At 40.1% G+C, this 20,418-nt stretch overlaps 2 long non-coding RNA genes across 2 annotated transcripts in view; one reads left to right on the top strand and one right to left on the bottom strand.

Annotated features, from left to right (window-relative positions):
- The window catches only part of LOC145660001 (uncharacterized), a 70,908-nt gene that overhangs the window by 35,249 nt on the left and 15,241 nt on the right, over positions 1-20,418 (bottom strand). The gene's annotated exons all lie outside the window — the stretch shown is intronic.
- Positions 13,985-17,846, top strand: LOC145660000 (uncharacterized). Its single transcript, XR_014126215.1, has 3 exons — positions 13,985-14,038; positions 14,335-14,402; positions 17,040-17,846. It is a non-coding gene; the product is annotated as an uncharacterized LOC145660000 (long non-coding RNA).

The following is a 20,418-nucleotide window of genomic DNA, read 5'->3' as shown; positions in this document are numbered from 1 at the left end:
CTCCAGCTCCACTCTCAGCTCTGCTCCAGCATTAACTCCACACGGTTCAGAATTTCTTTATTCTTATCTTGATTGATCAACAGTAGAGTTTGTCCAACAATGACTAATCAAAGAGTGACCACATACGAGCAGCATCCCTGTCATAGCACATCCAAGAGGAACCCACAGCTGGTAGAGTGATTTACTGTCCTGAATAACATTTGATGAATAACAATATCTCTGCAAGAGACCACAGATGACCACAGCAGTTGGGGCAAACAAGAACAAGACTTCATAGTTGAGAGTTTGGCCTACACATATAAATATGTTACAATTTTCTTGGTTGAAATGACATAGTATGCCATGACAAATGACGCTGTAGCTCAGTCTCTCTCAGTGTACACATATCTCAGCTACCTGTATGAGGGCATTATGGAATTTGTAGTTCATGAAGCATTTATGTATAAAGTCTTGTAATTTTGCTCTTTTTTTATCTTAATTTTGTAGCTGCTTGGGTTGAGGCTTTAGATTAGAATTTTCTGGAATGTCTATGGAAATAATGACCAATATGCTTCCAGATCCAAGACTGTTGAATAAATGTGTGATCACTGTTCTCCCTCTGACATATGCTGCCTGCTAAGGCATCTTATTTAGGTTCAATTTAAAGGCAGCATCAGACACTAAATCTGCAGTATAAATAATCTTTCACACCGAACACGAGAAAAATCTGCCTGGTGAAAAACCTCATTCACTTGAAGGGGCAAGAGCTTTACTTGCTTCTTTCTGAAAGAAAAGCAGCTGCTATTCTTATACTAATTATTAAAACAATGTCACAAGTAGTGTTAGCTGTTTTCTGAAGGACTACGTCCCCAAAATTACACAATACCAAGACCGCCCATAATCTCCTCATTTTGCTCCACCCATGTGAAAACATGAGCGAGGTGGCAGTTAGATGTGACCGACGCTTAAGTCTTCATACATGATGGGAATGGAAATCTAATTAGAATGGGAATCTAACTGGATCATTTCTGTTACTCAGACCTTTGCCTGTACAGACAACACCAGACCCCTCACTAGACACACAGACAAACTCAGTGAGATCAGGTGGAAAACTGAACAAACATCAGCACTTCAAGAATCTGTAGCATTTGTTGTATGTGCCACTTGATAGCTGTAACAGCTGGAGTGCCGCAGGGCGCGGAGCAGGACGCACAGACTCCCTCGACGTTGACACACATTTATTGATACTTAACGCTTACGACGACGGCACTCACACAACATAAACGGATAACACGAATACACGTAACACTGCAGGAACACTAACGACGGCAACACAAACATATACGTTTAACATGAATACACGTAGGACTAGCAACACAAACAATGACCAACACTAATGCACACACCAACAGGGGTTTAACTACACACACACACACAACATTAAACCAGGGGCAGGTGTGTGCCATCATGGGGGCGTGGTTACAAAACAAAAAATCACTTCAACTGCAGGCGGTGGGCCGTACTGCATATAGCGACTGGTCTGTACCAATAACTACTGTACTACATAAAACAAAAAATCTATCCAGCAGCAGGATCTGCAGTTCTACTTCTGTCTGTTTCTAGTTACATCTTCTGTTTGTATTTGTATTTCATGCCTGTAGTTAATGACTCTTGTCTTCTGTCCTGTTTAGGTTCTAGTCAGTTATATACCCATATTACACACGACTTGTTTAGTTTCCTTATTTAGTTACTACTGTTCTCATTTGCTCTAGAGAGAGGGGGAGAGAGAGAAAGGAAGAAATAGAGAGAATGAGGGAGGCAGAGAGGGAGGGAGAGGGAGAGACAATCTATAATCAATATAATCAGACATTTACATCTTATAACTTGATGGTCATGCATACATCATACCAACATCTATTGGGAAATCTCTTAGTGATTTCCAGTACCATCATCAGTTGGCTGGTACCATCAGTACCATCAGGTGACTGGACCTGGAGCAATTAAGTATGTCATATATAATAGTTAAGTATGTGATATATAATAATAATGGAGTATGTCATATATAATAATAATGGAGTATGTCATATGTAATAACAGCCATTTTACATGTACATGTGCAGCCATGTTTAATAGTGAAGGCGTTTATCCTGTGTGTTTCTGCAGGCTGCATGTTGGTAGGGAATCTGAGGACAGACGTCATCACTGCATACACAGGAGACTCAGTACTGCTGCCCTGCTCCTGTACTGACCCACACGCCAAACCTGAGAATATTACCTGGAGGAAACACAACACAAACAGAAACTCATGGGACGTGATCACCAGTGAGAGTGAACAGTACAGAAACAGAGTTCAGATGGGTACTGCTCACTCTCCAGGAAATCTCTCTCTACTCATATCACACCTGACTGAAGAGGATAAGGGAGACTACAGGTGTTATCTTACAAACCAGAAATATAAAGACATCAGACTCACCGTTAAAGGTAAAACACTGTTTTTGATCCAAATCCAACTGCAAATGATAAATCCAGCTTTAAGGTTTTCTTATGTATCCACACTAGCAAAGTCTTGGTTGTCTGAGTTACTTGTAGACTTTCTGCTGTCATATTTGTTGTTGTGCTGTCATCTGTGCACATTACCAGTAACGTTTAGTTCAGTGATGGTCAAATACTCCTTTAATTGTAACAAATATCTTGTGCAGTTCAAGTAAGAATGTCTCAGGTTTTTAACACACATGCTTCTTTGTTTTGGTTTTTCTGTTCCGACCCCTCGTTTGGTTTTTCTGTCACTGTTTTCATCTTTGTCTAGTTTGCATTTGTTAATCTTTGTATAAATATCCGTTGTTTTATCATCTTGGTTGTGGGTATCTGAATGTGCGCTCTCGTCCTCCCGTGAGTTTATTGTTGTTTGGTAACGTTATTAGCCTGCTCGTTATTCTAGTGTTTACTGTTTAACTTTCTTCTTGGTAATGATGTGCAGACGAAGTCCTGTGAAGCGTTTGAGGTTCTTCCTTATTGTACTGCTGAAGGATTCGAAGCTTTGGAGCATTGAAAGCTGGTGACAAAACAGCGACACCTGGTGGTTTTCAGAAATTATAGCAGCTAAAGATTCAAAACTGCGCAGCACTATAAACAATACAACACTGCACCGCCTTCATATGTCATTAAAAAATTGATGATCAGTAATGATGCTTAGTAATTAAATTCTGAAATAATTTGTGTAAAATCATTGTTTCCCTTTTATGTAAGTACAACAGGTTGGCGTTATGAAATGTTTACTCTCACTTTTGACTTCTATAATTAGCACATTTCCAATTTTTTTTAGTAAAAAGATAAAGCTTCCAAGTTATAGGACAGTGACAAACTTATGAAAGTCTCAAGCTCATTCTGTGCTTCAGTGACGTCTGAAGCTTCGACCATCATTAGTCACGTGTTGTTAGTAACTTTAGTGGTAATATTAATGGTAATGTTAACTTTAGTGGTAATAGTAACTGATACAAGCTTCGGTACACTGTGTGATACGAGCTTCGATGTCTTAGTATCAAATGTTACATCACAATTTTATTGTTTCTGCACAGTTCCTGTATCATTTTTCTCCCTTTTTGGTGTTCCATTTAGTCAGTGCTTAGCTTGCAACATTTTGTTAATTTTGCCGTTGTGTCTACCTGTTTTGCAAATGAAGAACTTTTGTTTACACATGTGCGTCAAGTCCTGTCTGCCTCTGCGTTACATTATCGTTCTGAAAACTGCACAGTGTGCAGATCATTAATGTTGGTGGACCAGCTGGATCAAAATCACTAATGTGTTCTTATTTTAGATTTTTGATTTAAAACATCTAAAATAAGAAGCAAGGCTTTGCTATGACAAGTTGCAAATGGGCGTAAACAAACAGTCATAAAAGTTGATTTAGTCAATGTTGATGTCAGCTTGACATTACAAGTGACATATTTGGAGCTTCTGTTACTGTAATTATTTACCCCTGTCCCACTTACCTACAAACAAAGGCAGAGGTGCCGGCAAAGGTTTAATGCACATAAAATTACAAAATGTATCTGATTCCAAATTATGCCTGTAATTATAATTTATATTCTGAAGAGAATGCTCTACTGCATTGTCTAGCATGTGTTATGATAATATGCATAACCACCTTTCTGAAATTCCTGTCTTAATGCATCCTGCTTTTTCAGTGGTTCTGTCAGCCTAACATAGGATTTGACCTACTAAACTTATAGTGCAGAGATTGGAAACTTTACAGGAAACTGGTGTCAGCACTCTAAATATATATAAAAATATAGCTGGCTCTTCACTCGGCCTCAATCTACCAGTGTAGAGAATTTTGACTACACCTTTAGATTTCCCCTCTCTTCAGAAATTATGAGTGATTAACATCATCTGCGAGTGTCTGGACTCCATCAGTGTCATTGCAAATACTACACGGAGAGCCGAGCTTCATAAGTTAAATGTAGCAAAGGGTTAAAGAAGGTGAAGTGGGTGGCCAGGCCGGGAACTGAGGCATAGAGAGAGAGAGAGAGAGAGAGAGAGAGAGAGAGAGAGAGAGAGAGAGAGAGAGAGAGAGAGAGAGAGAGAGAGAGAGAGAGAGAGAGAGAGAGAGAGAGAGAGAGAGAGAGAGAGAGAGAGAGAGAGAGAGAGAGAGAGAGAGAAAACAAGCCCAAGGGAGAGATTTCTCCAAATGTACGTCTTCAGTCCACCAACTCTGCTCCAGCTCCACTCTCAGCTCTGCTCCAGCATTCACTCCTTATGGTTCAGAATTTCTTTAGTCTGATCTTGATTGATCAACAGCAGAGTTTGTCCAACACTGACTAATCAAAGAGTGACCACATACGAGCAGCATCCCTGTCATAGCACATCCGAGAGGAACCCACAGCTGGTAGGGTGATTTACTGTCCTGAATAACAATTGATGAATAACAATATCTCTGCAAGAGACCACAGATGACCACAACAGTTGGTGGCAAACAAGAACAAGACTTCATAGTTGAGAGTTTGGTGTACACGTATAAATATGTTATGATTTTCTTGGTTGAAATGACATAGTATGCCATGACAGTTGACATTGTAGCTCAGTCTCTCTCAGTGTACACATATCTCAGCTACCTGTATGAGGGCATTATGGAATTTGTAGTTCATGAAGCATTTATGTATAAAGTCTTGTAATTTTGCTCTTTTTTATCTTAATTTTGTAGCTGCTTGGGTTGAGGCTTTAGATTAGAATTTTCTGGAATGTCTATGGAAATACTGACCAGTATGCTTCCAGATCCAAGACTGTTGAATAAATGTGTGATCACTGTTCTCCCTCTGACATATGCTGCCTGCTAAGGCATCTTATTTAGGTTCAATTTAAAGGCAGCATCAGACACTAAATCTGCAGTATAAATAATCTTTCACACCGAACACGAGAAAAATCTGCCTGGTGAAAAACCTCATTCACTTGAAGGGGCAAGAGCTGCTATTCTTATACTAATTATTAGAACAATGTCACAAGTAGTGTTAGCTGTTTTCTGAAGGACTACGTTCCCCAAAATTACACGATACCAAGACCGCCCATAATCTCCTCATTTTGCTCCACCCATGTGAAAACATGAGCGAGGTGGCAGTTAGATGTGACCGACGCTTAAGTCTTCATACATGATGGGAATGTAATTAGAATGGGAATCTAACTGGATCATGTCTGTTACTCAGACCTTTGCCTGTACAGACAACACCAGACCCCTCACTAGACACACAGACAAACTCAGTGAGATCAGGTGGAAAACTGAACAAACATCAGCACTTCAAGAATCTGTAGCATTTGTTGTATGTACCACTTGATTGCTGTAACAGCTGGAGTGCCGCAGGGCGCGGAGCTGGACGCACAGACTCCCTCGACTTTGACAGACATTTATTGATACTTAACGCTTACGACGACGGCACTCACACAACATAAACGGATAACACGAATACACGTAACACTGCAGGAACACTAACGACGGCAACACAAACATATACGTTTAACATGAATACACGTAGGACTAGCAACACAAACAATGACCAACACTAATGCACACACCAACAGGGGTTTAACTACACACACACACACAACATTAAACCAGGGGCAGGTGTGTGCCATCATGGGGGCGTGGTTACAAAACAAAAAATCACTTCAACTGCAGGCGGTGGGCCGTACTGCATATAGCGACTGGTCTGTACCAATAACTACTGTACTACATAAAACAAAAAATCTATCCAGCAGCAGGATCTGCAGTTCTACTTCTGTCTGTTTCTAGTTACATCTTCTGTTTGTATTTGTATTTCATGCCTGTAGTTAATGCCTCTTGTCTTCTGTCCTGTTTAGGTTCTAGTCAGTTATATACCCATATTACACACGACTTGTTTAGTTTCCTTATTTAGTTACTACTGTTCTCATTTGCTCTAGAGAGAGGGGGAGAAAGAGAAAGGGAGTAAGAGAGAGAAGGAGGGAGGGAAAGCGAGGGCAAGAAGGAGAGAGAAAAGGAGGGAGGGGAGGAAGGCAGAGAGGGAGGGAGGGAGAGAGAGAGAGAAAGGAAGAAATAGAGAATGAGGGATGGAGAGAGAAGGAGAGAAGGGGGGAGGGAGGGAGCGAGGGTGGGCAGAGGGGGAGAGAGAGAGAGAGGGGGGGAGGGGAGAGGGACACAGAGAGAAGGAGGGAGGGAGAGAGACAATCTATAATCAATATAATCAGACATTTAAATCATATAACTTGATGGTCATGCATCCATCATACCAGCATATATTGGGAAATCTCTTAATGATTTCCAGTACCATCATCAGTTGGCTGGTACCATCAGTACCATCAGGTGACTGGACCTGGAGCAATTAAGTATGTCATATATAATAATTAAGTATGTTATATTTAATAATAATGGAGTATGTCATATATAATAATAATTAAGTATGTCATATATAATAATAAGAACGGAGTATGTCATATTAAATATTAATTAGGCCTTTATCCTGTGTGTTTCTGCAGGCTGCAGTTTGTCAGAGAATCAGAAGACAGACGACATCACTGCATACACAGGAGACTCAGTACTGCTGCCCTGCTCCTGTACTGAACCACACGCCAAACCTGAGAGTTTTACCTGGAGGAAACACAACACAAACAGAAATACATGGGATGTGATCATCAGTGAGAGTGAACAGTACAGAAACAGAGTTCAGCTGGGTACTGTTCACTCTCCAGGAAATCTCTCTCTACTCATATCACACCTGACTGAAGAGGATAAGGGAGTCTACAGGTGTTATCTTAACCAGTACTATAAAGACATCAGTCTCACCGTTAAAGGTAAAACACTGTTTTTGATCCAAATCCAACTGCAAATGATAAATCCAGCTTTAAGGTTTTCTTATGTATCCACACTAGCAAAGTCTTGGTTGTCTGAGTTACTTGTAGACTTTCTGCTGTCATATTTGTTGTTGTGCTGCCATCTGTGCGCATTACCAGTAACGTTTAGTTCAGTGATGGTCAAATACTCCTTTAATTGTAACAAATATCTTGTGCAGTTCAAGTAAGAATGTCTCAGGTTTTTAACACACATGCTTCTTTGTTTTGGTTTTTCTGTTTCGACCCCTCGTTTGGTTTTCCTGTCACTGTTTTCATCTTTGTCTAGTTTGCATTCGTTACTCTTTGTATAAATATCCCTTGTTTTATCGTCTTGCTTGTAGGTCTTTGAATGTGCGCTCTCTCGTCCTCCCATGAGTTTATTGCCTAATCGTTATTCAAGTGTTTACTGTTTAACTTCTTTTTTGGTAATGATGTGCAGACAAAGTCCTGTGAAGTGTTTGAGGTTCTTCCTTATTGTACTGCTGAAGGATTCGAAGCTTGGGAGCATTGAAAGTTGGTGACAAAACAGCGACACCTGGTGGTTTTCAGAAATTATAGCAGCCATAGATTCAAAACTGCGCAGCATTAGAAACTATTACAACACTCCGCCGCCTTCATATGTCATTAAAAAAAATGGATGATCAGTAATGATGTTTAGTAATTAAATTCTGAAATTATTTGTCTAAAATCATTGTTTCCCTTTTATGTAAAAGACAACAGGTTGGCGTTATGAAACGTTTACTCTCACTTTTGACTTCTATAATTAGCATTTCCATTTGTTTTTAGTAAAAAGAAAAAGCTTCCAAGTTATAGGACACTGCCAAACTTATGAAACAGTCTCACCCTCATTCTGTGCTTCAGTGATGTCTAAAGCTTCGACCGTCATTAGTCACGTGTTGTTAGTAACTTTAGTGGTAATATTAATGGTAATATTAACTTTAGTGGTAATAGTAACTGATACAAGCTTCAGTACACAGTGTGATACAAGCTTAGATGTCTTAGTATCAAATGTTACATCACAATTTTATTGTTTCTGCACAGTTCCTGTATAATTTTTCTCCTTTTGGTGTTCCATTTAGTCAGTGCTTAGTTTGCATCAATTTGTTAATTTTGCCGTTGTGTCTACCTGTTTTGCAAATGAAGAACTTTCGTTTACACATGTGCGTCAAGTCCTGTCTGCCTCTGCGTTACATTATCGTTCTGAAAACTGCACAGTGTGCAGCTCATTAATGTTGGTGGACCAGCTGGATCAAAATCACTAATGTGTTCTTATTTTAGATTTTTGATTTAAAACATCTAAAATAAGAAGCAAGGCTTTGCTATGACAAGTTGCAAATGGGCATAAACAAACAGTCATAAAAGTTGATTTAGTCAATGTTGATGTCAGCTTGACATTACAAGTGACATATTTGGAGCTTCTGTCACTGTAATTATTTACCCCTGTCCCACTTACCTACAACCAATGGCAGAGGTGCAGGCAAAGGTTTAATGCACATAAAACTACAAAATGTATCTGATTCCAAATTATTCCTGTAATTACAATTTATATTCTGAAGAGAATGCTATACTGCATGGTCTAGCATGTGTTATGAGAATATGCATAACCACCTTTCTAAAATTCCTCAGTCTTAATACATCCTGCTTTGTCAGCGGTTCTGTTAGCCTAACCTAGGATTTGATCTACTAAACTTACAGTGCAGAGATTGGATACTTTACAGGAAACTGGTGTCAGCACTCTAAATATATAGAAAAATATAGCTGGCTCTTCACTCAGCCTCAATCCACCAGTGCAGAGAATTTTGACTACACCTTTGGATTTCCTCTCTCTTAATAAATTAACAGTGATTAACATCAACTGTGAGCATCTGGACTCCATAAGTCTCATTACAAATATTACACGGAGAGCCAAGCTTCATGAGTTCAATGTAGCAAAGAGTTAAAGAAGGTGAAGTGGGTGACCAGGAACAGGAGAGCATGTCTGCTGGGGCTTCCAGGCAGAAAAAAGAGAGAGAGAAGGAGAGACAGAAAGAGAATGTGACTGAGAGAGAGCACGACAGAGAGAGAGAGGGAGAGAGAGAGAGCACAAGCCCAAGGGAGAGATTTATCCAAATGTACGTCTTCAGTCCACCAACTCTGCTCCAGCTCCACTCTCAGCTCTGCTCCAGCATTAACTCCATATAGTTCAGAATTTCTTTAGTCTGATCTTGATTGATCAACAGCCGAGTTTGTCCAACACTGACTAATCAAAGAGTGACCACATACAAGCAGCATCCCTGTCATACCACATCCGAGAGGAACCCACAGCTGGTAGAGTGATTTACTGTCCTGAATAACAATTGATGAATAACAATATCTTTGCAAGAGACGACAGATGACCACAGCAGTTGGTGGCAAACAAGAACAAGACTTCATAGTTGAGAATTTGGCGTACACGTATAAATATGTTATGATTTTCTTGCTTGAAATGACATAGTATGCCATGACAAATGATGTTGTAGCTCAGTCTCTCTCAGTGTACACATATCTCAGCTACCTGTATGAGGGCATTATGGAATTTGTAGTTCATGAAGCATTTATGTACAAAGTCTTGTAATTTTGTTCTTTTTTTAATCTTAATTTTGTAGCTGGTTGGGTTGAGGCTTTAAATTAGAATTTTCTGGAATGTCTATGGAAATACTGACCAATATGCTTCCAGATCCAGACTGTTGAATAAATGTGTGATCACTGTTCTCCCTCTGACATATGCTGCCTGCTAAGGCATCTTATTTAGGTTCAATTTAAAGGCAGCATCAGACACTAAATCTGCAGTATAAATAATCTTTCACACCGAACACGAGAAAAATCTGCCTGGTGAAAAACCTCATTCACTTGAAGGGGCAAGAGCTTTACTTGCTTCTTTCTGAAAGAAAAGCAGCTGCTATTCTTATACTAATTATTAAAACAATGTCACAAGTAGTGTTCGCTGTTTTCTGAAGGACTACGTTCCCCAAAATTACACGATACCAAGACCGCCCATAATCCCCTCATTTTGCTCCACCCATGTGAAAACATGAGCGAGGTGGCAGTTAGATGTGACCGACGCTTAAGTCTTCATACATGATGGGAATGGAAATCTAATTAGAATGGGAATCTAACTGGATCATTTCTGTTACTCAGACCTTTGCCTGTACAGACAACACCAGACCCCTCACTAGACACACAGACAAACTCAGTGAGATCAGGTGGAAAACTGAACAAACATCAGCACTTCAAGAATCTGTAGCATTTGTTGTATGTGCCACTTGATTGCTGTAACAGCTGGAGTGCCGCAGGGCGCGGAGCAGGACGCACAGACTCCCTCGACTTTGACACACATTTATTAACACGTAACGCTTACGACGACGGCACTCACACAACATAAACATATAACACGAATACATGTAACACTGGCAGGAACATGACGGCAACATGAACATATACGTTTAACATGAATACACGTAGGACTAGCAACACAAACAATGACCAACACTAATGCACACACCAACAGGGGTTTAACTACACACACACACACACAACATTAAACCAGGGGCAGGTGTGTGCCATCATGGGGGCGTGGTTACAAAACAAAAAATCACTTCAACTGCAGGCGGTGGGCCGTACTGCATATAGCGACTGGTCTGTATCAATAACTACTGTACTACATAAAACAAAAAATCTATCCAGCAGCAGGATCTGCAGTTCTACTTCTGTCTGTTTCTAGTTACATCTTCTGTTTGTATTTGTATTTCATGCCTGTAGTTAATGACTCTCGTCTTCTGTCCTGTTTAGGTTCTAGTCAGTTGTATACCCATATTACACACGACTTGTTTAGTTTCCTTATTTAGTTACTACTGTTCTCATTTGCTCTAGAGAGAGGGGGAGAAAGAGAAAGAGGGAGAGAGAGAGAGGAGGAGAGAAAGAGGGAGGGAGGGAGTGAAGGAGGGAGAGAGGAAGAGACTCGACCCAGGAGCCCCTAATTCATTCACTCCCAAAAAGAGAGAGAGAGAGAGAGAGAGAGAGAGAGAGAGAGAGAAAGGGATAAATGGAGAGTGAAGGAGGGAGGGGGAGAGAGAGAAAAGGAGGGAGGGGGAGAGGGAGAGATAGAAAGAAAAAGAAAAATAAGAGCAGAGAAGAGTCTCCTCTCACAGCTGGTGCTGTTCATTAACACACACTAACACTAACACATCAGGACCAGTCCAAAGTACAATCAGACCAAACCAAATTATTACACTTCACAAACTAAACTACATCACCCACTGGAACACAAACACAAGCACAAAGCAAAATGCAGCGTTATCTGGCCCTAAAACGTCAGTACACTGTAGCAGACGACCTGTACACAGTGACTGACATTAAACACAGAACCACGTTGACAAAGTCCAGACTCAGAGAACACAGCCTGGCCGTCCAGACCAGCCGATATAAATGTCATGGCTGCCCAGAGAACAGAGACTCTGTCAGCAATGTAAATATGACACTGTAGAGACAGAGCTGCACTTCCTCACTGAATGTGAAAAATTCATCCAAATACGGAAAATTTACTTTACAAAATCTGAGACGATCCACCCCAACTTTAAGTGTCTGTCTAACACTGAAACTGCCCATCTTACTGGGCGAAAAGAAGGAAAGCAGCGCTTTTGCTGGGTGATGCATATCTGCCTGCCATAAGATGAGGGACAGTGATTAACCCACCCAAACACACACACACACACACACACTCACGCATACACACACACACACACACACACACACACACACACACACACACGCATACACACACAGTTTATAAAAGTTACCTAACTATTTATTATTATTAACTATTTATTATTTTACATCCTTATTAATTTATTTATCTTTCTTTTCACTTCTTCCCTTTTACTTCTTCCAATTATTATTATTTCAGACCAATTACAGTTTCTCTTCAAGTTCTTTATCATAACAGAATTCTTAATTTCCATAATTGCAAAGGTTGTAATGTTGTGTAATGTTCATGTTATAACGCTGCTTTGGCAATAATACAATACTATAGTGGTATATGGTCACGCCAGTAAAGCTTACTGAACTGAAATGCACTGAGAGAGAGAGAGAGAGAGAGAGAGAGAGAGAGAGAGAGAGAGAGACTTGACTCAGAAGTCCCTAATTCATTCATTCAGAAAATGACTGAAGGACACACTGCACCTACAGAGCCCTGCAGCTTCAGACTTAGTCAACGTATCACCACCACTGAAACACAGAGAACTGAACACGTCTGCTTGGCCAAACTGTACATACATCAGTTCTGTAGTACAAAATCTAAACATGTTAAATACATAACAGCCCTGAACCCTCATTACTTATAACTGATCACACTTTTCTATTCTTGCAGAGGCTCCATATAAACCTGTAAATCCTCCTCCAATGGACACTGACACATCAAGTCCAACAGCTTCAACTAAACCTACTACTACAATGATGTCTCCAAAAGGTTATAAGACATTCAGTCCATCATCTACTAATGGAGGTAACACACATTGGTTTAACGAGTGTGGGGCAGGATGCAAGCGTGAGTTAGCCTGGTTTGATGCGTTTTTTTTTGTTTGTTTTTTTTTTTTAATGAAAATGAAAGCACACATGAACATACTGTGCTAATGTTGCATAAACAAGGTAATACAAGCCATTAAGGCAAAATAACTGACATAGTCGTTGTACAGGATTGGGCTTTATAGGGTAAATAATGAGGGTGAGACTAGACCCAGGTGACGGGGGTAAGTGAAAGGGGACACACAGGACCCCTGTGTGAGGGCATGAACAACACAAAGCATGTGGAGGAATAAAAACAAACAAAGGAGCACATGGGGAGGAGGATGGTAGTGAGAGGTGTTACAGTAGCACCCACACCCCCCTTAACACGGGGCTCCTGTGTGATGGTGGTGAGAGGTGTTACAGTAGCACCCACACCCCCCTTAACACGGGGCTCCTGTGTGATGGTGGTGAGGGGTGTTACAGTAGCACCCACACCCCCCTTAACACGGGGCTCCTGTGTGATGGTGGTGAGGGGTGTTACAGTAGCACCCACACCCCCCTTAACACGGGGCTCCTGTGATGGTGGTGAGAGGTGTTACAGTAGCACCCACACCCCCCTTAACACGGGGCTCCTGTGTGATGGTGGTGAGAGGTGTTACAGTAGCACCCACACCCCCCTTAACACTGGGCTCCTGTGTGATGGTGGTGAGAGGTTTTACAGTAGCACCCACACCCTCCTTAACACGGGGCTCCTGTGTGATGGTGGTGAGGGGTGTTACAGTAGTCTTAATGTAGTCTTAATGACATTGACAATGTCAACTTTTATTAATTACTAATAATATTATCAATATTAATCAATATCAATATTATCAACTCTCAATCAAGTATAATGCCAAAATGTGTAATTTCAGATTGTAGAGATACAGAAACTCATTCATGCTCCATCCTCTTTGTTTTTGTGCCAAAAAAAAAACATTTATATTGAATGCTTGTTATGAAATTCATACACTATAATATTAAAAGTGACAAATAATACATCATATTTTAACTCTGCTTCCCACATTCCCACATGCAGGAATTGCACAGAATTCTTCACTGTACACACGTCATACCATCTTAGCTGGTATGGGGGGTTTACTGCTGTTGATGGGATTAGGAGGAGTCATCTGCTGGAGATACAGAGGTACACACACACACACACACACACACACACACACACACAAACACACACACGCCTATTCAAGTTCACAGACAATTATAACAGGTCTCAGTGTGAAGTTCTCTACAATATTATCCAGTAATACAGACCTCTGCTCACCTGGTAGACAGGTAGTGCACATTGCTGATAACACACTGTCATGGGTTTGCTTCCCAGAGAGCACACATACTGATAAACATGTGAGATGCTCTTGATAATAAAATCTGTATATAAATAAATACATACATATCTGTCCATCTCACACTGAGTTAATTTTGTAGTTCAGAGACGTGAACAGACGGTGAGCAGAGAGGGACAAACAGGAGAGAGGAGAGATCAGCAGACACAGGTGGGTGTCACACATCCATGTTATAATATCAGTGAACTCAGTGCACAGATCTGTTCTACAGTGTCAGAGCTTGGATTAGTGATAAGTTTCTGCATGTTAAGACCCAGTGAAAGTCATACAGGTACTGGTGAGAGGCCATGTGTTTCTGAAAATGTGGAAAAACTTTAAGGGCCTTATTCTTGTGTGCACAGAGAACTTCACTACAGTCTTTACTGCAGTGCACACAGTCGATTCTGATTACTAAATTATGACAGACAGTATGACATCATCTAATATGCTGTAGTTTAGCAGAGCAGTTAATTGTTTAATATTCTGTAGTTTCACAGAGTAGTTTTATTTGCCTAATGTGCTGTAGTTTACCAGTGACTTTTCAGCAGTCATTCACTTATGACTGTTGCAGCTAGAGATGTTAAGCATTGCATGTGTGTGTGTGTGTGTGTGTGTGTGTGTGTGTGTGTGTGTGTGTGTGTGTGTGTGTGTGTGTGTGTGTACGCTATATGCTTGATGATAACTTTATTATGATCACCTGCTCTATAGCAGTACCTTTATGCTACTGGGCCTTTTTAGACACCTCACTGCACTCAGAAGTAACTTCTGAATCAACCAAAGTAGTAGAAAAGTGCCAGAAAGGTTAGAGGGATGAGAGGGACAGGAGATAAACATCCTAACAGGTCATATCAGCGTCATGCAAAATGGTTTATCAAAAAGGTGTCATTTTATTAGAATCCATGAACAACATGCACAGAAGAAACAGCCATGCAGATACACGTCTCCGTGACATACCATATAAAAAGGTGTGAACAAACAGTCTGGAAAATGAGTCTGCTGACTGATAAATGGCATATGTCACGTTTCGTACTTTCTGCAAGTAGGACTGTGTATCATTTGGGTTTTTTTCTGATGTCATTGCTAAAACAATACTTTTAAAATTGAGCAAGTACCTAAGTTGTGCCTGAATCAGTGCTAAAAAACTAAAGTCGACTAAGTTTTTTAATTGTATTTCTTTTTTATTTGACTATTCACTACCTCCTAGCTAACAGTAGTTGTTTGCTGGCCTTTAACTAGTGATGACCACGTGACATGCAGTAACGCTTCTGTTACCTGTAGTGTCTGTTTCAGAGCACCAGAGGGGAAATATTGTAATAGACAGCTCAGGCATTTAAAGGAGTATTTAGGTGAAAAGTCTAATTTACATTATTTTTCCACTTAGACAAAATTATTTTGAGTGCAATTCTGTTTGCTAACAAACATTGGAGGTCATCAGCAACCCAAATCTAACCTTCATAAATACATGCCCACAGATGACTCTCAACCAGCTCAAACTGCATCCAGGTCTTAATAAAGGTCTCACAGACTACTGTGAACTAGAAAAGTGAATAAACTCGTCACTACAATCTGGATGAGGTTTGAGCAGGTTAAGAAAGCTTTGTGGACATGTAGTGATCTAACTTATGTATGAAGACCATTATGTACTAAGGTTATACTTGGGTTGCTGTTGACCTCCAGTGTCCAACTTAATTACAACGACTATTAGCTGCTGTTGCTGTTGGCTTCAAGAGTTTGTTAGTAACATTAGCAGCTTTTGTTTTAAACTAACGGAGCAAAACATGTCTCGGCCATCCGGGGAAAAGGAAAATAATGTAATTGCTGGCCAATCCCTTCATGTAACACCGACATGAGGCAAGAAACCTTTGGGCTATATACAAAATATCTTACTACATACTGTATGCGGCATACTGGACTCATTATATACTGTATACTGTTTACTGTTCCCTTTAGTAGTATGATGCATAATATCCAGTGTGTAAAAAACACAAACCATACTAAGAGGTCACGCGAACGTATGAAGTTCTACCCACTTGTGATTTACCACCACCGTTGCATGATGAGATGCAGTACACCACAGAGACAGGCCTGGTCACGTACTGGATTATTTGGCCGTAGCAGTACGTCATCTGGGTATATTTTGCGTACTGGAAAAATTCATTTTGGTCAGACTACTTTTCAAGATCTCTTCAGTAAGCACTCATTAACTAAAGAAAAATTGATCATTGATCACACATTTATCATTTGTATTAAAAAGGTCAGGTGATGTATGTATGTGGTTACTCTCCTCAGCCACTTTATTAGGATCACCTTTACACTACATCCAGTTATCTTCTAGCTGCATTATATACCTGTGTGCAGTTCCACAGGCTTGTATATAAACTTCAGACACACTGCTTTTCTTGTTACACACTCATACATGCCCTAAAGACACTACCACTGCAGAGACACTTCTTTGTTGAGAGTGGTCTATCATCCAGGTAGGATCCATTCAGCAGTGCTCCTGTGGTCACACACTAAACAGTGGTGCACACCTGTAAGACATGTGCACATATTAAATTACAGACTGCAGATCTTTATTAAAGTGGCTGGTGAGTGTTTAAATGTTTGTGAATGTATAAAACAGATTACACACATGCTTGCATAAATTATATTTACATGTGCATTTGTGGATTAGATGTATATTACAATTAACACCTCTGCAATACAATACATTTATTATATTAACACTTGTATTAATCCACTCAACAGGGTGTGCATTATTCTATATGTATGTGTGCTAATATTTTGTAATTGTGATATTTTCTGCAGGATGATGTGATGTATTCTACTCTAGCCCATATAAACACCACCAGACCAGCACCCAGAGCAATGGATAATGGAGATAATACAGAATATGTCAATATCAAACTACATTAACAAGCCTGAACACACACACACACACACACACACACACACACACACACACACACACACACACACACTCTCTTTTATTGTATGGGAGCCAATGAACTGTTATGTTCTTCTGTCTTGGTTTCAGTGCTGTCTTTGTATAATTTGCTGTATCTATTGGTAATTACTAATTAACTGCTAATTAGTTACTCCAGGTGTGGTTTCAGACTGGCATAAGTTAGGAATTGTAGGAGGAGGACTAACAGTGACAGGGGCAGGACTAAGACTGATAACATTACAGTGTAGCCACTCCAAGAACCAGAGTACTTGTGTTTTATTCCTCTTGATTTCATCTTCTACTTGGGAAAGGAGGCTAACTGCTAAATCTAAATGTTAAACGCTGTAAACGTCAATTAAACTTTTCTCAGTCTGCAACTATAATTGTGACTCCTACAAGTATCATTTCCTACAAGTATCATATGTCTGTACAATAATAAAAACAATTTATTATGTTTTATTACATTATGGATTTTTTCAGCAGAATGGTTTTTCTTCATTTTATTTGTGTATCTCTGTGGAAGCATTTTTGGATATTTATTCTTTAAATTGTAGCACATGTTTATGTTAAGTAGGTCATTTTATAGTCAAATGCCGTCCCTTGTCTGTACGCATCACTTCCACTGTGAGAGTCTATTGCTGTTTCATAAATAAAGAGCCAAAGCAGGACAGAGAGTTGTGGCTTCTGTTTATACCCACTGATAACCACATACATCATGAAGGTGTGCGTGGTCCAGTTCACCGACAGCAGTTGGATGTCACTGTCTGTTACTTTCTCTTTAGGACCGGGGTTGAACTCCAAAGTAGAGCAGATGGTTCTGCAGAATTGTACACAGTGTGAAACCAGATCAGTGACATGGAAACAGTCTCACTCAGACTCGAGCAAAAACACCAAATGTGAAAATCACCTTTTGTCCCAAACAGGCGACTCTGGTTCAGTTCTTGGTGTGAAAGGGTTTATATGTAGGCTGGTCATAGGAGGTGGTTGCTTAGGGCAGTAGAGCTGCGTTGAAAAGGTTCTGCAAAGTGAATTTATTTTGCTGTTGTAGCTGAGGCAGTTGGCTTGCTACAGCTTTATATGACATTATTACCTATGTAGTTATACTAAAATATAAATATTAGGAGTGTAATGGTATGTGTTTTCATCCCAAATCACCCCATACACATTACAGTTCACTGTATGCAGTCATACGGAGAGTACACGGTAGCCTAAGTGTGAAGGCTGATGAACATAATGTGGAATCAAACTTCACATCTGCGATTTCCACTCCAAACCTTAAGCTGTAATCTATGAGCAAGTTAGCAACATGCTAGGCTAAATGTAGCTCAAGCTCGTTAGCAACATTTACTGAATCATTAACACTATGAGCTGTTTCTTTCAAATCACCTGTGTGGGAAAGTTTCCCAGTGACCTGAGTGGTGGATGAGGACAGTGTGTTGGTGTTGTAGGGTGTGTGTGCTAAAACACATGAACATGCACATTCAACAGCATCACCCAGATGTGCCAGTTGTGTTTGTTGCTTTTGTCCTGTTGTACCAAACAGTGATGCCTAAATGGAGTGTGAAGAAGATTTCTTACAAGTAAGGTGCTTTTCAGGATGTGGAACTTGGAATCTTCTTCATATATGTATATATAATATCTGAAGAAGTTATATTTATTTCTCAGGTGGTTATTAGTAATGAGTGGAAATGTGCTCACTTGTTTATTTCTGTTTATTTATTCCTCACTTGGTTATATGTATGATCCAGCTCTTGGTCACTACACACTTGATCAGGAAGGCTGGACAGCACACACACACACACACACACACACACACACACACACACACACACACACACACACACACACGACCATGTTACTTTTTGAGATTCATGGGCTTTAAGTTCTGCTGTGATCCAGCTCTGAACCTCATGGTTTAATCAATAAATCACTAACTGACTCATGAGGGATTCTGAGGAACAATGTCACATTCACTCCAGTGACACTGATGTTTCAGAGAAAGCTAGATGCTCGAGGATAAAATGAAATGTGATTTTAATCAGAAAAGGATAATCCAACACATTCAAACTCAGGCAAGGATCAGAACCAGTACTATAGGATAAACAGAGCCAGGGAGCATCACAGAAAGGAACTAAAGTCCAGGTTGAAATCCAGAGAGACAAAATATCCAGGCAGACAAATCCAGGAGGGGCACAAAACAGAAGTAAGCAATCAGAAATAGTTCAGAAATACAGAAAGCCAATATATAACATTTAACTCACACTTTTATCCAAAGTAACTTACAGTTATAATTGAATACAATTTAAGCGATTGAGGATTAAGGGCCTTGCACAGAGGCCCAACAGTGGCAACTGGCAGCTTTCTAATTACTAGCTGAGTACCTTAACCACTGAGCTAACACTGCATATCACTCCATATGCACAGACATTACTTCCACTCTAATAACCTCAGCAGCTTTCTTCATTTAACCAAACATTTGGGTTTCCGCAGGATTATCAAGAAATGAGATACTCTGCTGTAATCTGTAAAGGCATTAGGGACCGCAGCACACACTCAGGTGTGTCATACTCTGAACAGACTGATATTAAATGTTCAATTCATTTATTTATTCTTTTGTTGACATATTAATGACTCACTAGCTGCATTAAAGCCATCCGTTCAGCAGCACAGGGGGATTAAGTCCATATAACTGCAACTTCCTAAACAGAGTGTCACATGAATATGACATTTTTGAATGGTGTATCATAATAAATCAAATCAAATTTATTTATGTAGCGATTTTTAAAACAGAAATTGTCACAAAGCAGTGTTACAAATGTCCGAGTCCAAGCCCCCAGTAGCAAGGAAAAACTCCCTAGAGCATGAAGAAGAAACCTTGAGAGGAACCAAGACTCAAAGGTGGGGCCCATCCTCCTCTGGCCGACAACAGTCACTACAATAATAACAATATAATAACAATTTTAAGAGAAAAGTAAAAAATAATAATAACGTTCTCTTGCAAGAGAACGTCCATCAACGTCCATCAAGTAGTTGGCTGGGGTGGAGGTGTGGTGGGCTACAGCAAGGGACATCAGTGGGTGGAGGGAGTAGCCATGGCAGCTGAGACGGGTGTAGGCTCAATAACATCATGACATCAGGGGTAGGTGAACCTCGGCAGAAAGAGAGACTAAATTATTAGGCATGTCCACGTACGAGAGTGTAAAAATTAGGGACTGTTTCTTAGTGAGAATGCAGTGTTTC

This window comes from Electrophorus electricus, chromosome 2 (genome assembly GCF_041902795.1).
Source record: "Electrophorus electricus isolate QZ-2024a chromosome 2, ASM4190279v1, whole genome shotgun sequence".
Taxonomy (NCBI): Eukaryota; Metazoa; Chordata; class Actinopteri; order Gymnotiformes; family Gymnotidae; genus Electrophorus; species Electrophorus electricus.
The sequence above is the reverse complement of the archived record's forward strand: the minus strand, read 5'-3'. Positions and strand labels throughout refer to the sequence as shown.